Below are 24,848 nucleotides of genomic sequence, written 5' to 3' on the forward strand. Positions count from 1 at the left end.
TCCGATACACCTGAGCGTCTGAACATGATTTTCTTAAAACGTTTTCTTTCCTCTAGCTTACTTTATTGTAATAATACAGGGTTTAATACATACACAAAACATGTTAATCAACTATTACGTTATTGGTAAGCCTTCCAGAGAACAGTAGGTTATCAGTAGTTATTTATGCGTGAGGGTGTCAGAAGTTATACAGATGTTTGACTGTGCAGGGGCTCAGCTTCCCTAAGCCCCACACTGTTCAAGTGCCAACTCTATAATCATACCTCTTTCTAAACAAATCTTGAATTGTGATGGTGATGATAACTAGCATTTAAATGTTAGTTATTATGTTCTAAATACTGTTAAGCACTTTACACATATTAACTCATTTAATTCTCACAAAGATCCTATTTTGCCCCTTTTATGGACGAGCAAATTTAGGCTCAGAGAGCATGTTCATATAGGCCTCATCACCGGAGCTAATAAGTATTCAATATGTGACTCTCAAACATACATCCCAGCAAGTACATACCTTTATTCACTTAAACTCTGTTAGTGCTGAAGAACCCACCTGCCAATGCAGGAGACATAAGAGAGGCAGGTTCAATCCCTGGGCTGGGAAGATCCCCTAGAGGAGGGCATGGCAACCCACTCCAATATTCTTGCCTGGAGAATCCCATGGACAGAGGAACCTGGCAAGCTTACAGTCTACAAAGCTACAGGGTTGCAAAGAGTTGCACATGACTGAAGCGACTAAGCACACACACAGGGGATTTCCAAATGGTGTCTCAACAACATAAACTAGGAACATCGAAACTCAGACTCCACATTCCACTCTGCTCCTCTTGCCCATCCTCCCAACACAGAGGCTGCTTCTCTGCATGCCTCTCATGTCAGCAGCTGCCCAGCGTTTGGCTCACAGTCACCCCAACACTCGGCTCTCCTGCTCCGTCTCAGCCCAACTCCAGTCTGGGTTTCTTCCTACTTGTTCTCCTGTTCTCTCCATTTCCACTTCATTCACCACCGCCCCGCCAAAGCGCTTGATTCTAAAGCCAGTAAAACTGTACTAAATGTATGCTGTGGAGTAATTCCATAATTTACATAAAGTTTGATGAAAATAGAAAACAGCAACACCTCAAACCCCACCCACAAAGGATGTCTGAAAGGCACTGGAAGGACAAGAGGCAGAACAAGACCACCTACCCAAATGCACAGTCAACCAGAAGGCAAACACAGGACAAATGGACTGTGAGTGGCTCTCAGTGTCACCAGGCTTCCCAGGTAGCTCAGCAGTAAAGAATCTGCCTGCTAATGCAGGAGACATGGCTTTGATTCCTGGGTCGGGAAGAGACCCTGGAGAAGGAAATAACAACCCACTTCAGTATTCCCGCCTGGGAAATCCCATGGACAGAGGAGCCTGGCTGGTTACAATCCATGGGGTCTCAAAAGAGCTGGACACGACTTAGCAACTTAAACAACAATACTTCAGAGTCGTCACTGGTATGACTCCAATGGCCTTGAAGGTATCCCAAACAAACATGTAATAAAATCTTAAGAGACCATCACACGGGAAAGGTGGGACACAGGATATGAAGATCAGGGAAACCTCAGCAAGGCAAAGAACTGGAAAACCACCAACCCACACTGAACAAAAAGGCCCATGCTAATCACAAGCAAAAGTGTCAGTTCACATTATCTGGTTCTGTTTTAATGCCATGAAAAAGAAAGCCCACTCATACCTCCAGGGTGGGAAGGGAACCAAGCTGACCACGGGGATGGCATTCTTAGACGTTCCCTCTCAGCAGCCTGACAAGCACGCACTATGTGCCCTGGACTGTCAATAGGGCTGACAGAGCCACTTAAGCTAATTAACTAGCTTGGTTCTGAAAACGCGATGGGAATGGTACATCAGGACTGCCTAATTATTTCAAAACTGGAAACTACAAAATAAGTATTGCAAGCCTTGGTAAATAAATGGCCCTGCCAGTTTATAATGCATTATTATCAAATGTTAGTGAATAAAGTTGAGTATGCAAAAGCAAATGAATTTCTAAAGGCAGAATTTAGAATATATATTAAAATAAAACAATTTACTCATAGAATAATTATTATACTCAATTATTACTCATAAATAGAGTAATCCATAGTACTGTCTATCCAGCAGATTAAATGTAAACAGTTAATTCAAGTACAGATCAAATCAACAAGCTTTTACAAACAGGTGCTGAAAAGAATGATCGATTCAACATATAGGAAGCAGAAATTGGCTAAAATCTCCTTCAATAACAAGATAAATGAAATAGTCATATTATTCAAATATTTTTTCAGTAATTTGTCAAATGGCTTGCTGTATGGAATTTGTTCGTAACTTCTTTTAGAAATAATCAGAATGAACTTTTTTAAAAAAATCAATAAAGCAAATGCTTATAATTAAAGACTGAAGATGGATAATTAATAATATAGAACAGAGGAAAAGTAACATTTTAGTCATAAAGGGAATTTACTTGAGCAAAAAGAGTGAACCACAGAGTTCCCAGGTTATCACCATACACTGGACTTTAGCTGATTCTCTGTAAGTTCTGTTTGAGCTTCCCACCCTCGACTGTCCCTTTCTCTTAATAGTCATAGTGTATTCTGGGAGCAAGACTATGCCTGCCACTATCTCCAGAGTCTAGAACCAAATCTGGCACATTGTAGTCATTCAATAAGGACTAGTTACAGGATTTGCTATAATTCTGCCACAAAAGTAGGATCCCCTTAAAAGCAAGGACCTATTCTTACACACCCCTGGATACCCAATGCTAGAACAGAGCCTGACATATCATCCAAGAAACGTTTGCTGTATGAAGAATCTTCAGTTTCTAGTACCCAGCTTGAAATGTCAAAATACAGGTAAATAAAATATTATGATATCATTCACATAAAGCTGGTTTCCTGAAAATAAATCTTCTTTATTAAAGGAGACTGACCAATGTTACATGCGTTGGGAAAAACTTCTTCCTGTATGCAAACATATTGTTGCTAAACTTATTTTTTCCTTCATTTCTTTGTTCTTTCAGTCACATCTTTTCATCACAGATTAAGCAGGTTGCTGAGACCAGTCAACCATGCCACTGGTCACACACACAAACACAAAATATCACTTCCCATGATGCAAAAATCTGTGAAGCCTGGCACAGTGCAAGAGCGCTCAAAGAAGCTTTGTTTTCAAAGAGTCATTGAAAGAACAAATGTTTGGTAATGGCTCTCAGCAAAGATTATGCTGTTTGAAAATTCCTTCTGTGATCTATGAAATGTTTAATATGAAGTTCCAGGAAGCGCAGTGCATTCTGAGTAGGCCGTTAACTAAGGGAGAAACAAAAGCCAACTCGCAAGGACTCCCTTCACCCCAGGCATCATCAGTGCCGGCAGTATGCTGTCTCTGTTCATTGTGTGTGCTTTCTGTTGTGTGTTTTTGTTTTCCCTACTCGTATGGAGAGAAAGAGCAATTTCAGGTGAAAGGATAATCTGTGCCTCTTTCCTCTAGGATGCTTAATCCTGTTGGCAACAAATGGTCTGTGCCTCACCAACTCTGCAGTTTGCTCAATCTTGTCCACAAAGACATAAAAATTAGAAGAGGTTGTTTTCTGCTTTTCTGTTTTAGTATAAAAGTGGAATGCTTACGTTACAGATGTCCTGTTTGTTCTTATTCTACAAAATGGAAACTCCTCCGTTCATCAATTAACCTTCTAAATTCACTTTGTGCTTATATCAGTGTTTGTATTCATGCACACATATGTGTCCTTGTGTGCCTGGGTGTTTATATGTGGATGTTGTGTGTGGCTTCTCCATCATTCAAGAAGCCTTTGGTGGCTTTCCCTTAAATATTCCTTCTGATGAAAAACATTCAAACACTAGGAGATTGGCTTATTATTGTTTACTACCCTCGTCTGGATGATAAAGCTATATATTTTTAGTATGTTTCATCACATCCATAAAATCATCTATCTATCAATGATCTAAAATGAAACAAAAACTCAGGCGGATTAATGAACTGGCCCAAAGTTGAAGAAAGAGACAAGATTTGAACAAGGTCTAACTCTGGTGTATCTGATCTCGACTTGACAACAATGTGCCCAGACAGTGCAGTAGGAGAGGATAAGATAATAAAGCAAGTTTCCCCCAGATACAAGTGGTACATAGAGAAACACATTTGGTACTTCAGTGCAAATCTCGGGTTATTTCTACTGTCTGTGGGCTATCTGAAAATCTTCCCCACAGACATATCAATGCAGATAAGATTTATATGTTGTTGTTGTTCAGTCACTCAGTCATGTCTGACTCGCTGCAATTTATATAGATATATCTATATCTAATACTGGGTTCCCTGATGGCTCAGAGTAAAGAACCCACTTGTCAATGCAGGACATACAAGTTTGATCCTGCGGTCGGGAAGATCCCCTGAAGAAGGAAATGGCAGCCTACTCCAGTATTCACACCTGGGAAATCCCATGGACAGAGGAGCCTGGCGAGCTACTGTCTACGGGAACACAAAGAGTTGGACATGACTTAGAGATGGAGTATGCATGCATGCATATCTAAGATAGATTTTCTAAGCTAAGAGTCCACTGCAATACACACATCCAAGTTCTATGCCAAGATAAGCATAGTGAGATGGTAATTGACCGAGTTCTTATTTCAAAGCATCAGCTTTTAACTGACAGCAAAAAACATTTGGATTAAGTTGTTCTACATTTTGTTTAAATATTTTAACATACAGAACTATTCTGAGGAAGACAGCAATGAAACAAAATGAAAATACTGCTATTAACTTTCTTACAGGGTTAGCTACCCAGACACTACCCTTCTCTATCAACCTCGCACTGTTTGGCTAAAGTGAACTTTCCTATAAGCATAACTGATGACGTCACTCTCCTCTCCAAACCTTTCTATGTCTACACATTACCCCAACATGGGGTAAACCCAAAAAATTCCAAAGGCAAAAAGGCAGAGATGACAGGCAGCTATGAAACAAAACGAAGGTAGAGACTGTGGGGAATGGAGAGGGTACACATCTATAAGGCTGTTCAATACACAATGTTTGGGACAAGCGTTAAAACCAGTGGTCAGACCAGTGGCTGCTTGCTCCTAACTTGTGCAAATGGTGTGAAATCTGTGCAGTCCTGTCTGGCAACAAGGCTCTGGGTCATCTGGATGAGGCACATCCATGCTTCACCTCCAACTACTCTATCCTCTCCCTTAAACTTATACAGCCACTAAAGCCACACTCATTTCCTTCACAAAGTATTCCAGGACTAAGGAAGGTTTCACAAATGAGAGAGTTGGACTAGATCCTCTTTAACAATGAGGATACTAAAACGTCCTGAAGTTAAAAGGCCATGATAGGCCTTGATAAGGCAAAGATAGGCCATGATAAGAACCCAAGTCTTTAGTGAACTAGTTCAATTTTTTAAGTCCAATTGTTTTTGCTCAGAATCTTTCACTTGTTGGTAATCCCTCTTATATAAAAGGTTTACGTGAATATTTTCATTTACTTAATATAAAAATTGAAATCTCAAATATTACTCTATATATAACAGAACACAAAATTAACAAGTTACATTATTTTAAACTTCTGCCTTTGAAAATACTCCAAAATAGCTTTTCCATTCTGGTCCAATCAAAACATATTTACTTAAACACCAATTACAGCCTCATTTAAAAGGATCCTATATTGTACCACCAGGCAGAATTAAACCATTTACCAAGGCAGCAGTTGTTCTAACTCTGAAGTAACTGACCTCAGTCATGTAAAAACACTGACAAGAATCAACTGGCTTTCAGCCCAGAGAAGCTTTCAAACCCAGTTCAGAAATACTTAATAATTTTAATCATTTCCAACTCCTTTCCCACCAACTTCTACTATGTCCCTACAACAATGCCAATCCTAAGGGCAGACTAGTCATTTGTTTAGATAAACAAAGAAAAGTCAACAGACTCCATTAATAATGCTATCAATTCTCTATTACCGGAGATAAACAGGTAGACACACACATATTTCCATTTAATTCAATTTGAAATACAATACTCTAGTACCCGTCAGATGTGCAGCACACCTGCCCTCTCAGAAAGTACACACCAGTGAGCAATCCACACGGGAACAAACCACCATATCAGCCTATTTTTAAGAGAGAGTAACCTTTGGGCTATTGAAACTGATATGATATTGAGTTAACCTTTTTTAATGTACTTGTGTTTTTCACTTTATTCAGATAGGTATCATCTGTTATTTTGCTCATAATTATAAAGAAATTTTTGTTTGCCCAAGTCATTATCTGCTACCTAAATAACCGATCATTATATTAGAACCAAAATGCCTTTGTTCCCAGTGGCATTTATGAGTTAGCACCACAAATCAAACAGAAAACACTGTCAAATATTAAAATAATGTGGTAGGCAATAATAATTTTTAAATTTCCAGTATTAATTTCCAAACATTTGAAAGAAATAATCATTTATTACTTTTAGAGGGAAAAAAGTAAAACTAAAATCACAAAATTTTAGACGAAGGGAATCTTAGCAATCTCCTAATGAGTAAGCAAATGACACAGGTACAGAACTGTTGGTTTATCCAATTTATAGTAAACCAAAGTGTGCATAATTAAATCTCTACCAATCAGAAGCCATCACATTTATATAAGAACACATAATATTAGTAAGTTTTCACATAGTTATAATAGAACCTACTGTTGAATTTAAATAAAGTTTATATTAACTATAAGACTCAATAATGTTGTAACTTAAACACACTGGTTTCTATTTTTAAGGTACACAAATAGTGAACGGAAAATTGCAATCAAAAAGGAAACAATATAGTGATCTATTTAAATACCTCAAAATGTCATCATAAAATGGCCCATATAAAAAAAAAGAAACTACTTCAAATTATTTGCCTTTCACAATGCATATTATTTCACTTGGGAAATTTAATTGTGTTTTGCGTATGACCTTTAAAACATCATTGTCACAGCTTGATGATAACATCCAAATAATTCCAATAAAACATCTACCACAGATGGGATGTAATAAAATCATAATAGAAATACTCAAACTTTATAATAGTATCTAGGAGAAATTTCTTTTCTAAAACTTAGTCTTCCTCTTTAGAAATGAATATTGTGCTTCCAAGTAAATTTCTTAGGAAGACAATAAAAACTCTCTGAATAGCCAGACTTCACCATCTTTTATGTCTGATAATTCAGTTCAGTCCTCATTAAATCCTTTCCTAAGAATCTCAATTAGACCTCACACATATCCCCTGTACATCCTACTGAGTGCAAGACACTAAGCCACATGGAGCCTTCTCTTCTTTAAGACATTTTTACATTTATTCTCTGCATATTATTTTCTGTAAATGACACCACTTTATCATTTATGTTTCGTAAAAAAGCAACACGTGATGAAGCAAATCAAGGTCCACAAGTAGGACCAGTTTTCTGCTTCTTTGTCTTTCCCACAACAGCCTGCACACGGCACACACAGCAGCAGGTGTTCACACTTTCCACGTGACAAAACCAGGAAAGACAGCCACAAATACACGTGAGCATCAGTATCAACTGCTAGCAAATGCTGCGCATTGGCCTTCAAATCCAGAGAGTCAAATGACAATAAAACAGAATGGCTATGCATTTGTACAAATGCATGTCCTCTGATTTGGCCAGTATTCAAATCTTATGTTACATTTTCAGTATTTGAGAAACCAAGGGATAATTTTTGTATTCTAAAACAAGTAGATACAAAATCATGACAAGTTGGCAGAACTATCCCCGTAGTTCAGACAGGTAAATAAGAAGCAAATTCAGAAAGGTTGGATTTTCACAACCAGTGAACCATGGCTGGTTCCAGCTACTGTAGCCACAAGCAGTCTTGCTATTTTCCTCAACAAGCCATAAAATAAACATTTCCTATGGATTCCATACGTGAAAAGGTTTAGGAGCACCATCTGACTCTACCAACACTGTCTCTCAAAAAGATTTTCAGTGATATAAATTACCCAGTGGCAGTACTCCCATTATCAATTCTCTGTGCTGACACTTCTATTTTAAAAAGTCATTCTTTAAAATAGAAAACTGTGGCTGTTTAAATTTCATTTTTCTTCATTTCCTCTCCATTCTAACCCTGCCTGCATGACACTATGCACAAGTCATCCTGATGACAGTGTGGGGTATCTCCCCCAGCTCTCCACTTGGTTATTCTAAAGAATCTCTTGAATGCTTGAGCAACCAGAAAACTTCATGCTTTAAACACAGATTCAATAAGGGCAGAATTGTCTGTGTCCTTATTGGGGCCTTGCTGACCGTTGCTCTGTATTTATTAAACCCCTCAGAGCACACTGTGGAGCTGAGGGCTACGAGACTGAAGGTGGTGGCAGGGACCTAGGAAAGGGCAGTGTGTGACAATCTCTCATCTCAAAGCAGCACTCCTTTCTTCAATACTCCTATCTTGTCCTGATATGGAGGTATGGCAAGCTAAGGCAGTCCCATGGGGGACAGGGCAGAGATATGCTCCCTAATTCTTCTGGCCATAAAAACGGATTTGAAAGCCAAGGTCAAAGCTCTTTTATGAAACTCCATTACATAATAGATTCCCTATCTCGTGTGTTAACGTGAAAGTAACCACAACCGTAAAATTTTTTGTGTATGTTTTATAATAATGTAATAAAATCCCATGAACCCAGAAGTCCAAAATAAAACTGGCCCTTAATTATAACACACATACTCCTATCTACCTCATCCCATCCCACCTCCAGGTCTGCCTCCACCTGAGGAGACCACTATTTGGAACCGTTCACGTATTTTGGGTGATGCAAATATTATATATATTTTATGGATTTACATACACGCATTTGTGTTTTTAGTTCTAAGTGTATGAAATGGGTAAATGATATATGTAACATTCATGGTCTTATTGCTTCACTTGCTATTAAAATTGATCCATATGGGGGTAGGGGTCAGGGAATGGCAGATTCCAGAATAGTGGAGTGAGGACCTGTGTAAATGCTCTCATCCAAAAGAACAATGAAAATGCCAGTGTAACTGAAAAACTTTTTCAAAATTTTGGAAACTAACCAAAAGGTAACAAAAATCCAAGGAGTGCATCTCTGAAAGACAGATAAACCTTGCTTACAGCACATTACAACGCCATACACCACTCCTCTCCTAAACTCTCATAGAAACTAGTGACCTTGCCAACCAGCAGCCCCACAACCACAGGAACTGTAGACACCTGCAGCCCTGCAGCCACTGGGTTTGGACCTCCTTGGAGAGCACCATTTCCAGAACACCGTCTCAAGTCCCTGGAAAGGCCCCACTCAAAAAGTACTTTTACTGCTGTCAGTTAGAACTCACTAAGCAGGAAGGCCACATCCCCAGAGTGGTCTGACAAAAACAATTAGATTAATGGCTTGCTGCTGCTACTGCTACTAAGTCGCTTCAGTCGTGTCTGACTCTGTGTGACCCCATAGACAGAAGCCCACCAGTCTCCCCTGTCCCTGGGATTCTCCAGGCAAGAATACTGGAGTGGGTTGCCATTTCCTTCTACAGTGCCTGAAAGTGAAAAGTGAAAGTGAAGTCGCTGAGTCGTGTCCAACTCTTAGCGACCCCATGGACTGCAGCCTACCAGCCTCCTCCACCCATGGGATTTTCCAGGCAAGAGTACTGGAGTGGGGTGCCATTGCCTTCTCCGGATTAATGGCTTACTTCTCATTAAAAACCAAGCAGGCCAGAATTCAGTGAGTGACATATTCCAAGCACTGAAAGAAAAAGATTATCAACCAAGAATTATGTATCCAGCAAAACTATCCTTCAAAAAATAAAGTTAATTTCACAGATAAAGAAAAACTGAAAGTATCTATCACTAGCAGACTTGCTCTACAAGAAATTTAAAAAAGGGATTTCTTCAATATGAAATGAAACTAAATGACAATTCAAATCCAAAAGAATACCAGTAAAGGAAACTACATAGATAAATATCAAAGACAATAATTATATTTGGGGAGGATAGAAGGTGTAATGAGTTTCTTCTATTTGATTTGAAAGGCAGTTATATAAAGGAACAATTATAAAAATGTGAATGGGCTTATAATGTATAAAGATGCAATCTGTAAAACAAAAATAGCATAAAGATGGGGGAAAGGGTTAGAGCTAATATAGCTCTAGAGCAAGATTGTGTGTACTACCGAAATTATGTTAGGATTAATATGAACTGGATTGTTTTAAATTAAGATGTTAATTATAATCCCCAAGATAACAACTAAGACAATAACATATACGTGAAAAAAATCTACCTAACATAAAAGAAGGCAGTGACAGAGCAATGAATGAATCAAAAAGATATAAGCCATGTAGAAAATAATAAAATGGTAGATATTTATCTTAATTTATCAGTAATAACAATAAGTGAAAGTGGATTAAACACTGAAATTTTAAAAAATTAACTATGGATGTTTTTTAAATGACTCAACTATATGCTATCTAAAAGAGACACTCAGATTCAAAGACACAAGTAACTCAAAAACAAAAGGATAAAGATGAATCATGCAAACAGTAAGTAAAGCAGAGCTTACTAATGTCAGATAAAACAGACTAAGACAAAAAATATTACTTGGAAAATAAGAGGGAAATTCTGTGATAAAAGGGTCAGTTCAGATGAAAAGGTAACAATTTATGAACTTAATAACAGAGCCCTAAAGTACACAAAAGTAAAAATGACAAAATTAAAGAGAGAAACACACAATTCAACAGTAATATCGAATATGTCAACATTTCACATTCAATAACAGATAAAAAGCAAGCAGAAAGATCAATAAGGAAATGGAAGACTTGAAAAATACTAGCAACCAAATTACCTTAGTGTTAGTCGCTCAGTCATATCTGACTCTTCGCAAGACCACAAACTGTAGCCCTCCAGGCTCCTCTGTCCGTGGGATTCTCGAGGCAAGAATACTAGAATGGGCTGCCATTTCTTTCTCCAAATTACCTTAACCAACATCTATAGCAGAGTCTACTCAACAACAACAACAACAAAAAAAGAGACATTCTTCTCAAGTACAGAACATTCTCCAAGATAAGCCACATACAAGGCCAAAAAAAAAAAAAAATCATTAATAAAGATAAAAAGATCAAAACTATACAAAGCATATTCACCAAATACGATAGGGTCAAATTAGATATAAAAAAATGGAAGAAAATTTAGAAAAATCCACAAGCATTTGGAAATTAAACACATTTCTAAATAACAGTGGGTCAAAGAAAAATACATGGGTAATTAGTATGGATCTTGATATTAGCAAAAATAAATACACATCAGGTCAAAATGTACGGGATACAGCTAACGCAAGACTTAAGGGAAAGTTTATAGAGAGTTAGATGCCTATATTAGTAAAGAAGATAGACCTCAAGTCAAAAATCTAAGCATTTGCCTTTAAAATGTAGAAATAAAAGGAAAACATATTGAAGGCAATCATAAAGAAGGAAATACTAAAGATGAGACTAGAAATTAAAGAGATATAAAACAAAAATAATAGAAAAAATAAGTTTTCTAAGATAAATTTGAAGAACCAAAAATAAGTTCTTTAAAAATCAACAAAATTGACAAACCCTTAAGTATATAAACCCTTAGCAAGAAAAAGAAGAGAAAATACAGATCACAAAAATCAGGAATGAAAACCTACCTCTGGCCCTTGAGAAATTAAAAGCTCTGTGGGGAAATACTATGAACTTTATACTAACAAATGCAATAACTTAAATGACAAAGTAGGAAGAGAACATGGGCTGATTTCTTTGCATATATCTTCTTTTACAATGTTGACAATGAAACCATGTAATCCTATTATGTAATTTAAAAACAAAATTAAGCAAAAACAAACAAAAGGCAGTTACTGAGATAGAAAATGAACTAAATTGCACAAGTTGGTGGCATAACCACACAGAGAAAATAATTACTTCAAGTTACTTTAAAATGCTGAATTTGCGGAGTTCCCTGGTGGTCTAGCGGCTAGGATTCAGCGTTTTCACTGCCATGACCCAGGTTTAATCCTTGGTCTGGGATCTGAGATCCCAAAGCCACTCAGTGAAGCCAAAAAAAAAGTTGAATTTTCACTAACATCTCTCCAGAGGGATACAGCTTACGGTAGGGGATTGGGAATGGGGATGGAGAGGAGAAAGGCATGTGAGGAGGAAGAGAACCGCAAAGAAATATTAAATTGCATTCTGTAGTCTTTCTGTAAATAGAAATACTGTGGTATCATTGTTTCTAACTATCATAGTTATATCAGAATAATTCAAATGAATAGTATCATACTTTCCAACATAAAATCAAAGATGACCTAATACACTTTGACTTCATTTAGAAGCATAGGTTTTTCACTTTAAAATTAATATTTATCATATTACTAAAAATATGTATGTGTGTACATGACCTCAGAGATAGAAATGTATGTATTGGTGTGTATTTTCTAGCTCTGACCACTGTAAACACCGAAAAGTAATAACCGAAACTATGGTTTCTAAATAGTGTCTCCACTAAATGGAACAAGGGCTATTTTCCAAAATGCTCGATTCCACAATGAAGTGATGAAATGTGCAAGATGAGACTAAGACACTTGCTATTCTAGCAACCAATAAAACTACCAAAAACTAACAAGGGTCTCAAAAAAAATACCAGCAACCAAACCCAACAGCATCTCAAGAACTACACACCATGACAGACTTATGGACACGGGCATGGGGTAGGAAGAGGGGGAGGAAGGAGAGAGTGGGACGAATGGAGAGGTGGCATGGACACATATACACTATCATAGGTAAGACAGACAGCCAAAAGGAGTTTGCTGTGCCACTGGGGAGCTCAAATCAGAGCTCTGTAACAACCTAGAGGGGTGTAAAGGGGGGGAGAAGGGAGGGAGATTCAAGAGGCAGGGGATATATGTACACCTATGACTGATTCATGCTGATATATGGCAGAAACTAACACAATACTGTAAAGCAATTATCCTTTGATTAAAAAAAATAAATTTTTTAAAAAGAATTATACACCAGGACCAAATTTGATTTACCCAGGAATGCAACAGTGCTTCAACATAAGACAATCGGTGTAACACCCATTAATAGAACAAAGAACATTAAGAGAACCATATGATCATAATTGACAAGCAAAAGCATTTGACAAAATTCAATATTCTTTCAAGATTAAAAAAAAAACACACATTAAAAGGCAGGACTAGAAGGAAACTTTCTCAAAATAATGAAGGTTATTTACAAAATGACCCACAACTAACATCATTCTCAATAGTGAAACACTGAAAGATTTCCATGTAAGATCAGAAATAAGAAAAGGATGCCCACTCTCACCACAGTGATTCAACACTGTACTGGAAGTTCTAGCCAGGGCACTTAGACAATAAAAAGGTAAAAAAGCCATCTGAATTGGAAAGGAAGAAGTAAACTCTCTCTATTCAAAGATGATATGATCCTATGTGTAGGAAATCCCAAAGCATCTATAAGAAAGTTACTGGGGCTTACTAAATGAATTCAGCAGCGTTGCATAGTACAAAATCAACATGCAGAAATCAGTTACATTCCTATACATCAGCAATACTCTATCTAAAAGGAAATTAAGAAACCAATTCCATTTATAATAGAATCTAAAAGAATAAATAACTAGGAATAAGTTTCATCAAGAAAGTACAAGAATTGTACACTAAGAACTATATAACATTGCTGAAATAAAGCAGACAAATAACAGTAAAGACACCTCATGTTCATGGATCAAAAAACGTAATATTGTTAAGATATCAGTACTACCTGTAGTGATCTGCAGAGTCAGTGTAATCTTTATCAAATGCCAGGAGTCTTTTTTATAGAAATGCAAAAGCCAATCCTCAAATCCAAAAGGAATTTAAAGGGGTCCCAAACAACAAAACAATCTTGAAAAAGAAGAACTAAGTTGGAGGACTCATACTCCTAATTTTAAAACCTACTACAAAGCAACAACATTTAAAACAGTGTGGTACTGGCATGAAGATAGAGATATAGACCAACAGGATAGAACTGAGAGTCCAGAAATAAATCCATAAATCCTCCACAGCCAGCTTAGTTTTGACAAGTGTTCTACATCCCATTCAATAGGAAAAGAGTTGTCTATGCAATAATGATGCTGAAACAGCTGCATGTCCACAGGCAGAGAATGAGTGACGTGGTCTTGGGCCCTTCAGATCAGCCCACACACCTTCTTCCACATTTACCAGTACTGTCGGCCAAGCCCTCCAAAATTCCTTACCTATCAAACAATGATGTTTAATAAAACAGTTGTTTTACACCCCTTGAATCTTGGGGTAATTTGTTACACAGCAGAAGATAATCAAGCATTAGCTTACTACTCTGAAAACTGATAAAGGAAAAAAAATTAAGATTTATCTTTCCCTTCTAATGTAACTATTTCAGGGTAACTATATAGCTGATGAGGGATAAATTATATAAAGAATTCCAGCTAATAAAAGCATAAAGAATGCTATCATTAGAAACATACTGGTTTTCAACCCCTGAGGAAATTATGGTTCTGGGCAATAATCATCAATGAACTAAAACCTCAAATGGAAGGTTTTCAAGAGAAGGCTCAGGCATTCCACTGGAACACCCACCCCTCCCCCCAAACACGTGTCACAATCTCACACAAAAACACACACAGCAAATAAATTGCAGGAAATAAGAGGGAAAGCCATTATACAACCAAAGAGGTTTGAAGGGCATAATCAAATACAATGGAAGGACTTTTGTTTACATCCTAATCCAAATAAGCCAACTGGAAAAAGCCATCTCTGGACACCACCTGAGAAGTCTGAATGTGGATGGAAAACTAGACGACATTAAGGAACCACTATTCACTTCTTTCAGTATGATAATGGAACAGTAGTTATGTTTAAAAAGTTAAGTACCTAGGATGTAAACGGAAGTAATTACAGGCAAAAATGACATGACTTCTAGTCCTCTCTTAAAATTCTCCAGGAAAATAAAACAACACATTCTTCCTCTCAAATCTCTTCAATTATAACAAGATCATCAAAATGTTGATAACTGCAATGGCACCCCACTCCAGTACTTTTGCCTAGAAAATCTCATGGATGGAGGAGCCTGGTAGGCTGCAGTCCATGGGGTCGCTAGAGTCGGACACGACTGAGCGACTTCACTTTCACTTTTCACTTTCATGCATTGGAGAAGGAAATGGCAACCCACTCCAGTGTTCTTGCCTGGAGAATCCCAGGGACGGGAAGCCTGGTGGGCTGCCGTCTATAGGTCGCACAGAGTTGGACACAACTGAAGCGACTTAGCAGCAGCAGCAGTCAAAGCTAGATTATGGGCACATGGTTCATGATACTATTCTCTTCTGTGAAGTTTGAAATGCCTGCTATGAAAAACGCTGCAAGTGCTCAGTTATTGATTAGAGCTGAATTTATGGGTTAATGTGTAAACAACCATCATCCTTACAAAACTGATACCTTCCACGGTGAATATGGTACATCAGTGCACTTCCTGATAACTCTTTTGCAAAGACTGCATGTTTTTTTTTTTTCTAATTTAATCTTAGGCTATATATATCATGCTATCTTGAATAGAGAATATTTTTTTAATATTCCTATTTTTTTGTTTATTGGATACATATATTTTCTTTGAAATAGTTTTTAAAATTACATATTGGGTAAAATTACTTCCTTGTGGGAAGAAATCTTTTATTCTAAGGTAGAAAAACTAAAAAGAAAAAAACACAGCTTCACTTCATAGAATGTACTTTAAAGCAGAATTTCAAGGGACAACTCTATTCCACAAAAAGAGGCATGTGTTGGGTCCCAGCACTGCTATAAGCAACTGCTTACATTCGAAGTGCATTTCTAAGTCCTGCACAAAGACCAAAGGTCATGTGGGGGTTGATGGGACAGAGGAAAAGAATGACGGGAAGTTCAATTTAAGAGCTGACTTCTGTAGAGTCTATCTATTACTTCTCTGGCCAGCCCAGGGCAAAAATTACAAGCAAAGAAACAAATTGCAAAAGACATGGGGCCACTTTATGCAACCTCCCTTCTAGTTCTTTCTTGTCCCTTCTTAGTTTGATATTGCTTGATTTTGTTAAAATGTCTTTTCACTTCATTCTAAATCTCACCTGGTACAAAAGGTTTGAGAATTATCCAAGGAGCTATCGTCACTAACTTTCACCTCCAGAATTCCAAGTTTGGAAGACAGCCATCATAGTCATTGGCTCTGTGGGAGAGTGACATTTGCTATCAGGTTTTAATTAGTTTGCTAGAGCCCTTTACCTAATTTGTACTTGTTAGAAGATGGATTTGTTTCCTAGAGTTGTCAAAACAAAATACAACAAACTAGATAGCTTAAAACAACAGAAATTTATTCTTTCAAAGTTCTGGAGACTGGAAGCCCAAGATTAAGACTGCCAACAGGGTCAGTTCCTTCTCGGGGGCTCAGAAGGAGCATCTCCTGCATGGCTCTCTCCTGGCTCCTGGTGGCTGAAGCAACGCTTGGTGTTCTCAGCTTAAGGCAGCACAATTTCCATCTCTGCTTCTGTCTTCGTGTGGTATTCTCCCTATGTGTCCCTGGGTCCTAATTCCCCTCACTGCATAAGGGAATGTCACTAGATTGGGGTTCATCTAATCCTGCATGACCTCATCTCAACTTCAACACATTTGAAAAGACCCTATTTCCAAATAAGGTCACAATCCCAGGGTGCAAAGTAAATATGAATGGAGGGGAGGGGCAGAGGGGAGAGAAATGCTCTTCAACATAGTAGGGGAGAAACACCAAAACTTTTCAGAATAAGAGAAGGTGTGGTTCTTATATACTGGCTTGGATCACTGTAATTAGATCAATTAAGTTACTGTCAGTTGTAACATGTTGAAGACTGATGAGCAAATTGAAACTCCTATACGTATGACATATGTTTGACACTCTAAACAAACAATGATGGTCCTCTAAAACCTTGCTATTCAAAGTGTGCCCACTGGGGCAGGCTGTCAGAAAGGGCACTCTGGAACTCTAGGCTACGCACTGAAGCTGCAGTCCACAGAAAGAACTTCTCGAATTGTACCATAAGCAGCAACAAGGAACCAAGACGCACCTTCAGCACACTGTATGGAAAAATCCTCAGCTAGATATTCAAGCCGATCACTTACAAGTTCTGCTTTTTATAAAACTTCAGGGCATAATTCAGCTAAGCCTTCTGCCATGATACTGTAAAACCAGAATCTGCTTCCCCCAGTTCCAATAACAAGCTTCCCATTCCCTTCTGTGCACTCAGCAGAGCCTTGAACATCCATATTTCTACCAACAGTCTACTCAAGGCAACCTAGGTTTTTCAGTCATGCACATCAAAATCAACCCTCCAGCCATTAACCATTTCCAAAGTTACTTCTACCTTTTAAAGCATTTGGTACAGCAGCACCCCTCTTCCAGGAACCCACATCTGTATTTGTTTTCCATTGCTGCTATAGCAAATTATTACAAACTGATGGCAAAAAATAACAGTGATTTATTCTAACAGTCCTGGAGGCCAGAAGTCCAAAATATGAATATAAAAGGGCAAAAGTCAGCCAGAGCTTCACTCCCTCTGGCACCTCTTAGGGAGGATCCATTTCCTTGCCTTTTCTAGCTTCCACTGATATATAGCTGGAAAAAACTGTAATTGGGAAAGATACATGCACGCCAACATTCACTGCAGATCTATTTACAACAGCCAAGACATGGAAGCAATCTAAGTACCCATCAAGAGATGAATGGGTAAAGAAGATGCAATGTACATATATATACATGTCTGTGTGTGTGCATGTATACACACACAATGGACTATTACTCAGCCAGTAAAAAATGAAATGATGCCATTTGCAGCAACATAGATGGACTCAGAGATTATCATTTGTTGTTCAGTCACTCAGGCTCAGTCATGTCCAACTCTTTTGACCACATGGACAGCAGCACACCAGGCTTCCCTGTCCTTAAGCATCTCCTGGAGTTTGCTCAGACTCACGTCCATTGCATTGGTGATGCCATCCAACCATCTCGTCCTCTGTCGCCCCCTTCTCCTCCTGCCTTCTTTCTTTCCCAGCATCAGGGTCTTTTCCAATGAGTCAGCTCTTTGAATGAGGTGGCCAGAGTATTAGAGTTTCAACTTCATCATCAGTCCTTCCGATGACTATTTAGGGTTGATTTCCTTTAGGATTGACTGGTTTGATCTCCTTACAGCCCAAGGGACTCTCAAGAGTCTTCTCCAACACCACAGTACAAAAGCATCAATTTTTTGGCATTCAGCTTTCTTTATAGTCCAACTCTCACATCCATACATGACTACTGGAAAAACCATAACTTTGACTATATGGACATTTGCTGGCAAAGTAACGTCTCTGCTTTTTAATATGCTGTCTAGGTTGGTCATAACTTTTCTTCCAAGAAGCAAGTGTCTTTTAATTTCATGGCTGCAGTCACTGTCTGCAGTGATTTTGGAGCCCAAGAAAATAAAGCCTGACACTGTTTCCTTTATTTCCCCATCTGTGTGCCATGAAGTGATGGAACCGGATGCTAAGATCTTACTTTTCTGAATGTTGAGTTTTAAGCCAACTTTTTCATTCTCCTCTTTCACTTTCATCATGAGGCTCTTTAGTTCTTCTTTGCTTTCTGCCATAAGGATGGTGTCATCTGCATATCTGAGGTTATTGATATTTCTGCCAGCAACCTTGATTCCAGCTTGTGCTTCATCCAGCCCGGAATTTTGCATTATGTACTCTGCCTGCAAGTTAAATAACCAGGGTGACAGTATACAGCCTTGATGTACTCCTTTCCCATTTTGGAACCAGTCCTGTTCTAACTATTGCTTCTTGACCTGCGTACAGGTTTCTCTGGAGGCAGGTAAGGTGGTCTGGTACTCCCATCTACTAAGTGTAGTAAGACAGAGAAAGACAAATATCACATGGTATCACTTATATGCGGAAACTAAAAAAATGATACAAATGAACTTTGTATCACTTAAAATGATACAAAACAGAAACTTTGTATCAAAAATGATACAAAACAGAATTAGACACACACACATAGAAAACAAACTAATAAGGAGAAAGAATCTGAAGAATAGGTGTAGGTGTGGAAAACTGAATCACTTTACATGTGAAACTAACACTGTGAATCAACTACACACTGTATTAGGCTCCCAGGGTGCTCAGCAGTACAGAATATGCCTGCTAATACCGGAAACACGAGAGACGTGGGTGCAATCCCCGGGTCAGGAATACCCTAAAGTAGAAAATGGCAACCTACTCCAGTACTCTTGCCTAGGAAATCCCATGGGCAGAGGAGTGTGGAGGGCTATAGTCTATGGGGTCACAAAGAGTCGGTCAATAAAAAGAGTAGAAATTTCTGTCATCGAGTAAGATTAGGAAACACCGAATTCGACAATGCTAACCTTATTTATTTCCTCGAGGTTTCTCAGATCCTTCAGTCTGTTAATGTACATTGTTAGCCTTGTAAAGATAGGATGCAGTATGCGGTCTTTCCCAAATTTACTGAGCCATGCAATCATTTTTGGAAAAGTGTCTCTTAAAGGAACTTCTGTTCCTCAGACTGTTCTTCAGGATATACCACTACTGAAAAGTACATTCCAGCTGATTCCTTTGGAACTGGCTAATTACTGACAGTCACTAAAAGGTATCCATTAAACAGAAAGATTAAAAGGCAAAGATTAACAAACACATAAGAAAGTTTGGCATTTTAAAATAAAATTAAAATATTAACCATATAATAACGTTTTCTTCTATAAACAGCTATAAAAGAAGTTTCATTTCAAATATCCACAGTAATAACTATGCATCAATTCTATTTAGTTCTTTAACATCTATATTAAGTCTGCATAAAATACATTTATTTCCAAACTTCAAGTAATAACTCAGCAGTTCTATGAAGTACAGTGTGAATAATACATGATCACAATTACCTTCTGAAATATAAACTGTTTTTTAATTAATTTATTTTTTAATTGAAGGATGATTGCTTTACTTTTGTAGTTTTCTGCCAACTGTTTTAATTTGAACTAGAAGGATCTACCGTGACTGAGACTGGCGTAAGCCCTCTAGCTGCAGAGTTTAAAGAGTGTCCCTCTACAACAGGAAAAAGGGCACTGTGTGCTGTTGTCCTTTGGCTGAGACTATTGGTTCAAGAAGGTCTAGTCGAGCTAATTCAAGTGATACTGGCATTTAATAGGTGCCATGCATCAGAGATGTTTGACAATCATTAACCTTTTAGGGCTACAGTAATTTGTGCAATTAACTTGGGGGAAATTATTTTTCACAGTCACATAATTAATTTCCATGCCATCTTAAAAAATTCTTATACCTGAACTAAAATTTATATGCAAATACTAAGACTATTCAGTTTAAGATCAGGTCCCCAACACAGAGCACAATTAGTAGACACTTTAAGGGCTTCGATATGCATGCAACCTAACTGATTATATGAAGGCAGATAAGAGGTCAAATATCCTCCACTAACTTGGGCAACCACTGTCACAAGGATAACTTTTATCCTTTTAATTAAGACCTTAATTTAAAAAAAATAATCACCCAATTTCTAAATTCATGATTTTAAATGGAAAATTTTAACTGAAGTATAAGAATACTATTTATGAATATTTTATTAGTATGAAAGAGTGGCCGATTTACTTTTAATATCATTGGTACCTGGGGGTGTTCACAAGTTGGAGGTGAAGTGAGAAGTTAGGAAGAATTCCTTCTCTTTACTCAAAACTTTTATTCATAAATAAAAGGGAATTGGGATGATCAGCAGTCAATAATATGTAATAAGTCAGAAATCTCCTGAATTAAAAATGAATCCATATTTCCTGACTGACTACCACTCACTGAATCAGATGTATGGAGAATACAAATTCATAATTATTTGACTTTTATACAATACTTGATTATATGTAATTTATATATATTTGATTATATATGATTTTATATATTTGATTTTCAATATTTCTATAAGTATGGATTGATTTATAACCAGAAGAAATGTCTTGAAAGAAACTGATATTTACCCTGTGCTTTGGCTTATAATGATTTTATATATATTCATAGACAATAGATAAATTATGGATATAGATAATAGATAAATAATGGAAATGAATACTAAATAAGCAGGCTTACACCTCCTGCAATTTAGTCTATTTTTATATTGTGAGAAATTAAAGTTGTAATGTTTGTTTTCTTCTATATTTTTGCCAATATTCCCAGCAGATTCCCACCAGCACAAAATACAATTTGTCAGTATAATCAGGAAAAGGTAACATCACTATAAAAATGTACTCATTTAAAGTAAAACAGGACTTCCTTGGTGGTACACTGCATTAGAATCCGCCTGCCAATGCCGGGGACATAGGTCCAACCCCTGATCCGGGAGGATCCCATATGCTGCGGAGCAACTAAGCCCACGCACCACAGCCACTGAGCCCACACGCACCTAGCACCTGTGCTCCACAGCAAGCAGCCACTAGAGAAACGAGAAGCCGCAACTAGAGAGAGCCCACGCACGGCAACAAAGAAAAAAAAGCAAAACAAAACTGGGGAGTTGCCTGGTGGTCTAACGGTTAGGATTCAGTGTTTTCACTGCCAAGGCCAAGGTTCAGTCCCTGGTCTGGGAAGTGACATCCCACAAGCCGCAAATCCAGGCCAAAAATAAGCAAAAAAATAAAACAAACCAAAGATACTATTTAAAAATGAGAACAAATATGATTTCAAAAATCAAAATAACTAAGGTTGTACTGAATAAATAGTTCAAAACGTCACAGAATATGGCAACTAAAATACTTAGGGCAACACCTGGAACAAAGCAATCTATCACCTTGGCAACTATTTGGGTGAATACTGTGTATGGGGTTGAGCCATAAAACTGCCGATCTTCTGTCATTTTTTACCTACAAAACAGGATATTTTATGTGGTTCGATCCACACAACAGTAGTTAATAACACAACTCTGGAGTCAATGAGACGCAGGTCAAGTCCTGTTGTTACTACTAACTAGCCTTGTGATCTAGAACATGTTATTAATTATCTGCGCCTAGGTTTACTCATCTTTTAAATGGCAACAATAATACACCTACCTGCTAGATTTCTCTTGTGAAGTTTGTATAAATCATGCAGGTAATGTGCTTACCTTTTCACCTGGGACAGAGTGGAGCCCTCAATAAATGTTAGTTGTTATTATTAAAAATTACTTGCTTCAGAGACAAAGAAACCTATTAAGCATGTTTCAACAGCTTTTTTCTACAAATCTATGATTATGTACCTCTAAAGTGCTTATAGGTATCAGTCAGAAATGTCAGCTAAATTTTTTAAAATATGTCCCTCCGTAAGATAATGATGCAGGGCATGTTGGTACTGTGGAACTTAATTTAACTCAGGTTCCTAAGCATGACTGGGCTGCAACCCGCCTATCCATATCTCACTCTCCCCCAAATTTCCTACAAAACTTATCAATCATCCTGTCCATTCTCTTCAGTCTCCACATCTGCCATCTCTCTCATAACACTGAGGAAGACGTCTTTACTCATCTCCCAGAAAAGATATCCCTGCCACCAAACTATGGAAAGTCCTTCTGTGTCCCTGTCTTTCCTTACTGCAAAGCTTACCTTCCCCCTCCGGGCTCTAGATCGCAACAACTTCCATGTCCCTTGGGAAATACAATTCTCCAATAGAAAGCCTTTCTCAGACATTTAGCTGCGGTCCAGTATCACTGTCCAAACACACAGCTCCCCCAATCACTGCTCTCCCTTTCCCACCCTCTGTTTTGCTCAGAAGCCTTTGAGAGTCCTTTACTCTCACTGCCACTACTTTATCCCTCTTTACTAAATAGCCCACAGCCACCACTGAAAACACTTTCTCCAAGGTCACCAATGGATGAATCACAAGCTGGAATCAAGATTGCTGGAAGAAATAGCAATAACCTCAGATATGCAGATGATACCATTCTAATGGCAGTGACCAAAGAGGAACTAAAGAACCTCTTGATAAAAGTGAAAGAAGAGAGTGAAAAAGTTGGCTTAAAATTCAATGTTCAAAAAATTGAGATCATGGCATCCAGTCCCATCACTTCATGGCAAATCAGTTCAGTCACTCAGTCGTGTCCAACTCTTTGCGACCCCATGGACTGTGGCATGTCAGGCTTCCCTGTCCATCATCAACTCCCGGAGTCTACTCAAACTCATGTCCATCGTGTCGATGATGCCACCCAACCATCTCATCCTCTGTCGTCCCTTTCTTCCCGCCTTCAATCTTTCCCAGCATCAGGGTCTGTTCCAATGAGTCAGTTCTTCACATCAGGTGGCCAAAGTATTGGAGTTTCAGCTTCAGCATCAGTCCTTCCAATGAATATTCGGGACTGATTTCCTTTAGGATGGACTGGTTGGATCTCATTGCAGTCCTAGGGACTCTCAAGAGTCTTCTCCAACACCACAGTTCAAAAGCATCAATTCTTCAGCGCTCAGCTTTCTTTATAGTCCAACTCTTACATCCATACATGACTACTGGAAAAACCACAGCATAGCTTTGACTAGACGGACCTTTGTTGGCAAAGTAATGTCCCTGCTTTTTAATACACTGTCTAGAATCGTCATAGCTTTTCTTCCAAGAAGCAAATGTCTTTTAATTTCATGGTTGCAGTCACTGTCTGCAGTGATTTTGGAGACCCCAAAAATAAAATCTCTCACTGTTTCAATTGTTTCCCCATCTATTTGCCATGAAGTGATGGCACCAGATGCCATGTTCTTAGTTTTTTGAATGTTGACATTTAAGCCAACATTTTCACTCTCCTCTTTCACTTTCATCAAGAGGCTCTTTAGCTCTTCTTCGCTTTCTGTCTTAAGGGTGGTGTCATCTGCATATCTGAGGTTATTGATATTTCCCCCAGCAATCTTGATTCCAGCTTGTGCTTCATCCAGCCCTGCATTTTGCATGATGTACTCCATGGCAAACAGATGGGGAGAAAGTGAAAGCTGTGATAAATTTTCTCTTCTTGGGCTCCAAAATCACTGCAGACAGTGACCACAGCCATGAAATTAAAAGACACTTGCTTCTTGGAAGGAAAGTTATGACAAACCTAGACAGCACATTAAAAAGTAGAGATATCACTTTGCCAACAAAGTCAGCATAGTACCTTTACTGACAAAAGTTGGTATAGTCCAAGCTATGGTTTTTTCCATAGTCATGTACAGATGTGAGAGCTGGACCATAAATAAGGCTAAGTGCTGAAGAACTGATGCTTTTGAACTGTGGTGCTCGAGAAGACTCTTGAGAAACCCTTGGACATCAAGATCAAACCAGTTGATCCTTAAAGGAAATCAACCCTGAATATTCATTGGAAGGACTGATGCTGAAGCTCCAATACTTTGGCTACCTGATGTGAAGGGCCAACTCATTAGAAAAGATCCCAACGCTAGTAAAGATTGAAGGCAGGAGGAGAAGGGGGTGACAGAGGACAAGATGGTTGGATGGCATCACCAACTCAATGGACATGAGTCTTAGCAAACTCCAGGAGATAGTGAAGGACAGGGAAGCCTGACATGCTGCAGTCCATGGAGTCACAAAAAGTCAGACATGACTTTAGAGACTCAACAATAAGTTCACACCTTAGTTCTTGGTGTACTTGACTCATCAGCACACAGGACAAGATAAACTGTCTTCCTCTCTCTCAGAGGCTTAGAAAATGCCACACCCATCAGGTGATCACCTTTCTGCCACTCTCACAGTCCCTCTTTCTTAGTGCCCTCGCTGGAGAATACACATTCCTCTGATC

The 24,848-nt window shown here is 38.2% G+C and overlaps 1 protein-coding gene and 1 non-coding gene across 5 annotated transcripts in view; one reads left to right on the forward strand and one right to left on the reverse strand.

The window, feature by feature from the left end:
- Positions 1 to 24,848, reverse strand: part of SDK1 (sidekick cell adhesion molecule 1) — a 746,454-nt gene that overhangs the window by 643,620 nt on the left and 77,986 nt on the right. The gene's annotated exons all lie outside the window — the stretch shown is intronic.
- Positions 3,413 to 3,484, forward strand: MIR2390 (microRNA mir-2390). Its single transcript, NR_031169.1, has one exon. It is a non-coding gene; the product is annotated as a microRNA mir-2390 (primary transcript).

The sequence above is a fragment of the Bos taurus genome, chromosome 25 (assembly GCF_002263795.3).
Source record: "Bos taurus isolate L1 Dominette 01449 registration number 42190680 breed Hereford chromosome 25, ARS-UCD2.0, whole genome shotgun sequence".
Taxonomy (NCBI): domain Eukaryota; kingdom Metazoa; phylum Chordata; class Mammalia; order Artiodactyla; family Bovidae; genus Bos; species Bos taurus.